Below are 8754 nucleotides of genomic sequence, written 5' to 3'. Positions count from 1 at the left end.
TCCACTTCAAAGTCAAACATCTCTGCATAAACCCATTTCAGTAATAATGTGAACTAAAATGATGTGCCCTTCATTGAAGTAGCAGAGATGAACACCCACCATCTATGTTGCTGACTGGGCAGGTGAGGAGGCTGTTATCCGCAGCAAATCTTCTTTGGCAGCATGTGAATTGAAAATCCTTGGTTTCAAAGAGTAGTCTGAGCTGTTCAAGATGTTGAAGTTTAGCCTGGAGAAAAGGAAGCTGAGGGGAGACCTCATTGCTCTCTCCAACTACCTGAAAGGAGGCTGTAGCGAGGTGGGTGTTGGTCTCTTCTCCCAAGTAACTGGCGATAGGACGAGAGGAAATGGCCTCAAGTTGCGCCAGGGGAGGTTTAGATTGGACGTGAGGAAAAATTTCTTTACTGAAAGAGTGGTTAAACATTGGAACAGGCTGCCCAGGGAAGTGGTTGAGTCACCATCCCTGGAAGTATTTAAAAGACGGGTAGATGAGGTGCTTAGGGACATGGTTTAGTGGGCATGGTGGTGTTGGGTTGACGGTTGGACTCGATGATCTTGGAGGTCTCTTCCAACCTTAATGATTCTATGATTCTATGATTCTAAGTTGAAATGGAGGCGGTTTCATCTCTTCAAGGAGTCTCAGCTTTAATTTTGCAGCAAATAGTTTCTTAGAAGAGAACTTTTGAGGGGGTTTGCTGCAGTGGGAGGGAGAGAAGAGGAGAAAATGGTCTGCGGAGAAATACTTAAGCTGAGTATTTACTTTGGTCATACGCAAGCAAATCCAAATTGCTGGCATTGAGCCTCAGCCAAGGTTATTTGGTCCGTTTCTAAGCTGGTGTGACTTTAGTGCTGACTGTAAGAAAGAGTCAGGCTTGCATGGAATGGGAATTCCACCTTGCTTATGTGGCTTTTGTAGACCAGGCTTCATCTCCACCCCTGTGTCATCTATGACCAGTCTTAAATTTCCTCCTCCTTTCCTTTGCACTTGTCAGAAATTTCAGTCTTCAGATTTTCTGTCTGTCATTAGAGGACCGAGCTTGTGTGACATTACCTTGCATCTCCTGTGAGCTAAGAGCATATGTGCGGATGTATCTGTAGCTGAGCTTATCTGCAGTAATTTGTTGAGTCAGGAAAACTGGGTGATGAGACTGTCCCTACAAGCCTGGTGACTCCCATAAGTATGAATGAGATTCGTTGAATTAGCTGTCTTGCTTCTTTCTAAGGATAGTCAGAAAAAGGAATGTCTGGGGGAGGAAGTTGGCTGAGGCTCATTCCATATGTGCTAGAGAAAATATTGATTGGATGTGGAAGCAACTTGGAGAGTTTCTTGAGGACTCAGGCTTTTGTTCCACATAAATGAGCAGTTTTTTTCTCATTGTTTCTCAGTAAGATTCTTCTGGATCCTGTTTTTGCTTCTGAGACACCAGTTTGCTTTGGGGACCCACAGGCAACTTCTTTCCTCTCTGTTTGATCCAACAATTGTTGCCACTGCTTTGAAGTGTTGAGTCTGCTGGCAAAGCCTTTGCCTTTGTGACCTTTGAACGGCGGTTGTGTAACACAGGGCTCACTTCCAAGAACACAAGGCAGTTTCTCTGCTGTACAATACAGCACCAGACATGGTCAGCGTGTCCCGCTCCTACTCCTCAGTGGAAACAGAGGTCCTAACCACAGGTGTGGAAAGCTGAGGAGAGGGCGTCCTCAGACAAAGCCAAGAATCACTCCGAAGGTGCACCAAAGTACCATGTCCAGTGGGTTTCCAGATGTGACATAAAAACTAAAAGAAGTTGTAAAATTTGTGTGGCTGATTCACAGTGCTGAATTCATTATTTTGTGAAATTATTTACTGAATGGTTAGAAGATGTTTAAAGATCCCAGTGCACAATATTTGCATGGTATTAATAACAGTAACAGAAAGAAAAGACCATAAAAAAATACATGGCATATGTTTTCTTGTCATGCTTTCCTATATTCTTGTTGAGGATGCATCAGACATCTGTTTTCCTTCTCCAGTCCCTTCTCTGGTTAAAAGGATAACTTGATGGGACAGGTGTTTTTAGACAAAGTTCTGGGGATATCAAAAAGAAATCTTCCTGCTGGAACCTCAGAGAAAAAGTCTAAACCAGTTCTTCAGTGGTCCTTGGAAATTATCATTTTATACTAGTGATACTTGATGTCACTTAATATACATTTGCTACCCTGAAAAAGGTTTAATTCTTGATAAAAGAAACTGCTAACTGCACCTTTCTAACATGCATGGCACACATTGGCCCAAACAGTTTCTTTTTTTGTCTCTGACCAATTAACAGGATTGAAAATTGACTACTGCTGAATTTCCTTGTGCTTTTGAGACAGCTTGGTCTGGAAGTCTTCAGCTTAATTGTGCAATAACAATGCAAAAATATGCAAACTATAAACAGCTCTGAAGTGCTTAACGTGAGAACACACACACAACTTTAATTATCTAGAGCCTGTGGTGAGAGCCTGGAACAAGCCTGCGCAGGGGACCCCATATCTTGCAGGGTGCATTGCTGTCCCGTTGGCTGGTGCCTTCCAGCTGCTGCCCACAAGACTGGAGCATCCAGGGTTCAGTGGCAGCTGGGCTGCCCTTATTCCAGCAGTCAGTGGCTTGAACTGGTGGGCACACAGCTCTGCATTACTCCCGAGTGCCTGCGTGCATCTCCGGGGCATCCCAGAGCCAGAAGGGGGTTTTGCTCCAAGAAGACATCCAAGTAAGGAGGACTGCTTCCTTTTGCCGAGAGCAGAGCGATGAACACTGCCATCCCCTGTGACACTGCATCAACTCAAATATTCTGTCCTGAAATTCTGCCTATCTTAGAGATTAATCTCTGTATGTAACTAATATTAATATTTATGATGATTGCTTCTGCTATTGCATTGCTTCAGCGTATTGCAAAAATTCATATCCCTCTGCTTACTAAAGATTTCACTCATCAGCCTGACTCTTCTTATTCCAATTGTGATTTAATAAAGATAGGTCCTTCTTCTAACACAGCTTCATGGCATTTCCAAATTATTTATCCTTTCTATGACTCACATGTGGTTTACAGCCATGAAGCCTCATGATTTTTGCATCAAAATTTCATCTATAAAAAGGATGCACTCTAATTCAGTCAAAAATAGACACACACTGCCTTCAGGTTTAGATGTGCTTTACTCCCTGCTTCATTGTGAAAAATGACCCATAAGGATAGCTGTTTGGAGGGAAAAGTCAAGTGAATTTCATATTAAAGTACTGAGTAAAGAAACAAGTAGACTGTTGTTGTGATCTGTGTTAGACAGTGTATGCACTTCTGTCCAAAATGAGGTTTTATACGTATGTTTTTTCTGCTTTGCGTTATTCCGTTTGCCTTCCTGCCTGAAGTCTCCCATAGCTGCTAATGCCTCATGATTTACATCATTGTCTTGCTGTATCTCTTGATAAAGTGGCATACAGTTGATTCCTTTATTTTCAGCATGCTCTTTGTCTTTATCAACTTTTACTGCACACCATAGCAATTCATTCTTTCTCAGTCTCTGCTTCCTACAAGGTCTTGTACTAAAGGCAGGATGTTGTGAGATTTGGGACTTCATTTATCAGAACAGAATTGTATCAACAGTTTTGCAACAAAATGGAGAAGTTGGGAAAACAGTGAAAAGCTGCACCAGCAGATTTCATACATCAGGGTATTAGCAAAACCTGATTTTCTAATTTTGCTCAAAAACAGAACAACTTTTGTTTGCGTGGAGTCCTGCCAAACCCACATTAATTGTATTTAATTTGATTGCTTGGAGCCCAGATGAAAATGCTTTTCAAATAATTAACTGACTGTAATCATGGAGATCCTGATTCAGAAAAAAACCTTGCTGAAGAAAGCATACAAGCATATGCCCGAGTTCTGTTGAAGTCGAGGGTCGTAATCATTTAATTAAGAGCCTTCCTGAGCAAGGTCGGGAATGTTCACAGGAGTCGTAATGAACAGCATCGTCTCAACCTATGCCAGAAACAACACCACTTGTGGTCTACTGGTTAATGCTTTTCATGGTTTCCTGTCCTTGGCTTTTTTTCCTAACCACTCTGACAAGGATCTCCACGTCTAAGACTTGTTCCACATGCGCTATCAAGTGGCAGTGCCCCTTGTGCAGGATGAGCGCATTCAAAACCTGGTCGTACCTTTGCGTCCCGTTACTGTCCTCTCCCTCCCCAGGAAGTTCCTCTTCATGATGTCTTCCCCACGTTTCTCCACTTGCTCTGCTCTGCAGTGCTTAACGTTCTCGAGGATGGAAACTGGCTTTACACTGGGAATATCCATTCATCTAGGTGTGTTGGATGAGAAGAGCATCTCTCCTCTCTCATGATCGCTGGTAGCAAATATTTAGAGGGTTTCTATTTCTTTTTGCCACAGGTTCTTATGGTCCCGATGCTGGGCAATATTCCCCATCTTGCCATGGTATTTCATAGCTCAACCTCAGGTGTGTACTCGGACTCATAGGACACATTTACATCTCGGGCCTCACCAGGTCCTGGCCGAGGGGGCTCAATGCTAACTGAAGGACGCAGACCAGAACGCTGTGCTGCACGTACCCTTGATAAAGCCCTCTGCACTGTCGGTGAGCACAGTTTTGTATTGAAATTAAGGTGCCAAAAAACAGGCCTACGGAACTGTGCAGGTGATTCAAATAAAATAGTGTTTCCATAGCAATTAAGTAGTTATGTACTACACAAACGGTCTGGCATTATTAAGGAGTCAGGAAGAGAAGCTGAAATTTGAGTATTTTTTATGGTGGAAGTGAACCAGAAATGCTAAGGGAAAGGCAGATGTTGAAACAAAGATAAAGCCAAGTGCGCAAAAATCCATTTTCTTAAAAATAAAACAGAAAAAGGCCTGTCAGAATGATAGTCAGGGTAGCATTTAGCTCTCAGTGACTGAGTTAAGAACAAAAAGACTGCAGAAATCAAGCAAAATGGAAAGGTAAACAGCTGAAGAGAGATTTTTGCTCAAAAAATAGCAAAAAGTTTTTCAAATTTTACTTGATATTTTGTCAAAATGTTAACCTTTGAAAAATTCCACCTTTCTATAAGCTTGTACAAAAAAAACCCACCACCAAAAAACAAACCCCACAAAAAAAACCCAGCACACCCTTCAGATGTTACCGTGTTTTTCCCCACACCCATAAGAAGAACTGGCAGTGGAAATGTTTCAATGTAGTATGAATGTTAAAGATAAAGCAGCAGAGAAGTACCTAGGAAATAGAGAAAACCTTGGACTGCTTTTCCCCGCACGCTTGTTTTCTTTCTTTGCATATTTAGCAGGGTTAAAACTAGGTCAGACTCTCCCCGGCATGTGCTGAAGCTGCGGCTGTGACATTAGCCTGGAGCTGCCTCTGTCTGCTGTCAGTTTTCAGGACTGGTATGAGACGTCTGGCGGAGTCGGAGAGCCTGATCTTCCTCTTGCAGACCACAGTGTAAATCAGAGCAGCTCTGCAGAGGCAGCAGAGTAAAGCATGGCAAGGGATGGAGAAAGCACGGGCCAAGTACCTGCAGACACTGCGAGGACCGGAGGGAGACTGGTCTTGAAGGCATGGCCGGGAAGGACCAGAAAGGTCTTTCGTGTGAACAGTATTCGCCATCAGGACAGGAGGCCTGGATTGCAGCAGGGTTCATGATTTTGGACAAGGGAGGGTTTCACACTCCTCTGCCAGAGAGGCAGCCAAAGGCTTTCTTATTGACATGGACGGGGGGGTAGGGGCAAGATGTGTGGGCAGGGACCCTTGCGCCGGGTTAAGTACAAGGGGGCTTGTGCGAACAGAGACAACAGCCTGCCAGACACCTCATCTACCCTTACTGAAGAGAAAACAGAGCAGATATTCTTCCCCATCTGAAATAATGAGCACATCAGCACTCAGCTGCTTGCCACCATTTGGTGGCCTTTTTGCCTGAGCAAGAGCGCTGCTGGCAGATCGGGGTGCTCGGTGCCAGTGCGTTAGCTTTAGAGGAGATGAAACACTTCGTGCTAAAAAGGCAGCAATTCCTTGTCGAAGTCTGGCTCCCAGCAGTCAAGCGGGGGGGCAGTGAGGTTCACCATCGCAGCGGGAAGGGTCGGCCTCAGGGTTGTTGCCACCAGCGATGGAGGCAGCCCAATTTCAGTGGGACCTGTGGGCCAGAGGTGTGCCGGGGGAGGTTCTGAAGGGAGGAGAAGACAGGCTGCTGGGAGCAGTCCCTTAGTCATTTTCTGCTCCTTGGCTTCTGATTACATCATCTTACTGGTCTGTCTCACTACCAGCATCCCCTGACGAAAAACTGCCCTGTGTCACCATGGTGTGTGGCATGTCACTCCCTGCACCCGATTACAGCTTTTTTTATACTACAATAGAGTTTAAAGGACGGACCAGAGTCCAGTAACTAAAGTTTGTTGGGTTCTGAAATGAACTCATCTTTACAGGGAAGCGTAAATCCTAATATGCTGACACTGCAGCAATGTATTAGCCCTGACAAATGGACTTCTAACAAATCAGGGTCAATATTGACAAAGTGAGAGATTTCTTTCTTTTTTTATTATTCAGAAACGCAAAATAAGTCAATGGGAAGGGAGGGCATTCCCCAACACGCCTCAGAGAAACTCCCAAAACAAGTGCACCCCGTAATGCTTGCTTGTTGTAAGAAAAGCTTGGAGGGCACACAGACTTTGGGTCCCAGACTAGTGAGAATGTACCTGCTCTTTTTTTGATGAGGTATTCTTTTTTATTTTGCCCTTTCCCTAATGTTAATAAATTGAGATTGTGTTTTGAGAAGGAAGGATAATGACAGTACCTCACCCCAGACATGTTGGTCAGGAGGTTGGTGGGGTGGGACGAGCGACACCTACATGAGGTTGCTGTATTCACTGTCTGGAGAATTTCCTTCTCCACATTCATTATATTAAGTTCTGATCTCAAGGACCTAAAATTATGTAGTGTAAAGACTCCAGGTTTTTTTCATTCCTATCATCCAGGACAAAATGGTGGACTTCTAGAATATCTTGACAATAGTATGATGTAGGGAGGAGGAGGAGGAGCAGGAGGAGGCAGTAAACATCAGAAGAGAGCAGTCCAAGTGTCTCCCTTGGTTTTGGCTGAGTTGAGCAGTGAAATGAAGGCAGTATATCAGCCAATACTGTTGTGTAAAGGATGCAAGATGCATCTGTCATGCTTCACAGGCTGCAGAAGCTATTATCCTTTGTGAAAGGCAGAATATTTCACTAGGAATATTTGAACCATCCCTGATCTGCTGGGTGTTGTTGAAATGGGCTCTCAGGCTTAGTATCCAGTCAGGCCAGCTGCGCTGAGCAGGGTCTCTTGCTAAGCCCCTGGGTGCAGCAGGGACTTCGACTCCGCAGAGTCCCTCCGAGTAACACACACCGTGTTGGGGACAAGTCACTGCCTCCAGCCCTGTGGCAGGTAGGGGCAATCGGGGCAGGGCAAGGGCGCTGGCAACGATGGCACTGACTCGGAGGACTGACGGTGAAGCTGCCGCAGCTCTCCAAATCGGGGCCCTGCAGAGCAGCCGGCACCGAACTGAGCAGGAGCTCTTAGAGACCTTCCAGCTGAGAGCCAAGCAACGGCCAGCCAAAAGCTGAGGATGCAAAGCTCAGTGCAATTCTACCCAGCTGCAATGCGTGGTTCAGCTCAGGACTAATAAGACAGCTGGCACAGGGGCTGGAGGAGAGTTGCTCATCCACTGCATTTTGTACAAGGGCAGATGTATTTGTCAGTGATAGATGTGACAGTCCTGAGCAGATTCTCACTTCCGAATGTGCTGGTTGCTGTCTTAGAAACTAGACACCTGCAGTACATTTTGTATGCATGCACACACGTATGCAGTCCCCGGTCCCCCCCCCAGGATTTCCCGCATGCCAAAGACTGTTGGTTTTTTTCCCCACCATCAAACAAGTAAATCTAATGGGCTCCTTCAATCAAGATTTGAATCCCTCAGATCACCTGCCTTTACCTAAATGCAGTCTGCTCTCCCGTGTGCTCCTGGCATCTTGGCAGCCTTTAGCTGTAGCTGCAAGCAGCAGCTCTGACCTGTGGGGTGCCCTTCCCGCCTCGACAGTCTGTTCTGATAATGGCTGGTTGCCAGAGTAAGTCCCCTGCGGCGTAGGGGTGTAGGGGGAGATGGCTTTTCTAAATTGCTTGACTCCTTTGGGTGAGGGTGTTTTTCTTTTTTCCCATGAAGCATGTCACTTGTGGCAGATCAGCCTTTGAAGAGGGTTGCTCAGGCTGCGGTTTGGACATGGGAAGCAGGCGTCAAGCTGAGAAGGAGATCCTCAGCCACTGGGCGTAGAGAAGGAGAAGACAGATGGGCTGCCAAAAACGCCGGTGAGGTCAGTGTGCAGCAAGACCATTGATTGTCCCCGTCACATGCATTAGTGGCCATTACAGCACACACACCCCCACTGCAGTTCCTTTGGACCTGGGGATGGGAGCATTGGAGGATGCTATAGGCAGTTGTGAATGACAGGGACCCATCCCCACAGACGAAAGGAAGCTTCCAAAAGCACCAGGAACCCCCGACCCTCTTGGACCTGACCTGCAGACCGTGTCCCTGGGGTGGGTGGCGGAATCCACTGTTGCATTGGGCGTGTGGGGCAGCGTGTTGGAGGCTCCCAGGAACGTTATAATTGAAATTCTCTATCAAGCGCCCGTGTGTTTATCTTGGAGAGCTTGAAAGAATTATGAATCTGCCAAATGTGTATCAGGCTGAGGTGGAGAGCACAAGAA

Source organism: Pygoscelis adeliae, unplaced genomic scaffold, assembly GCF_000699105.1.
Source record: "Pygoscelis adeliae isolate BGI_AS28 unplaced genomic scaffold, ASM69910v1 Scaffold148, whole genome shotgun sequence".
NCBI classification, from domain to species: domain Eukaryota; kingdom Metazoa; phylum Chordata; class Aves; order Sphenisciformes; family Spheniscidae; genus Pygoscelis; species Pygoscelis adeliae.
The sequence above is the reverse complement of the archived record's forward strand: the minus strand, read 5'-3'. Positions refer to the sequence as shown.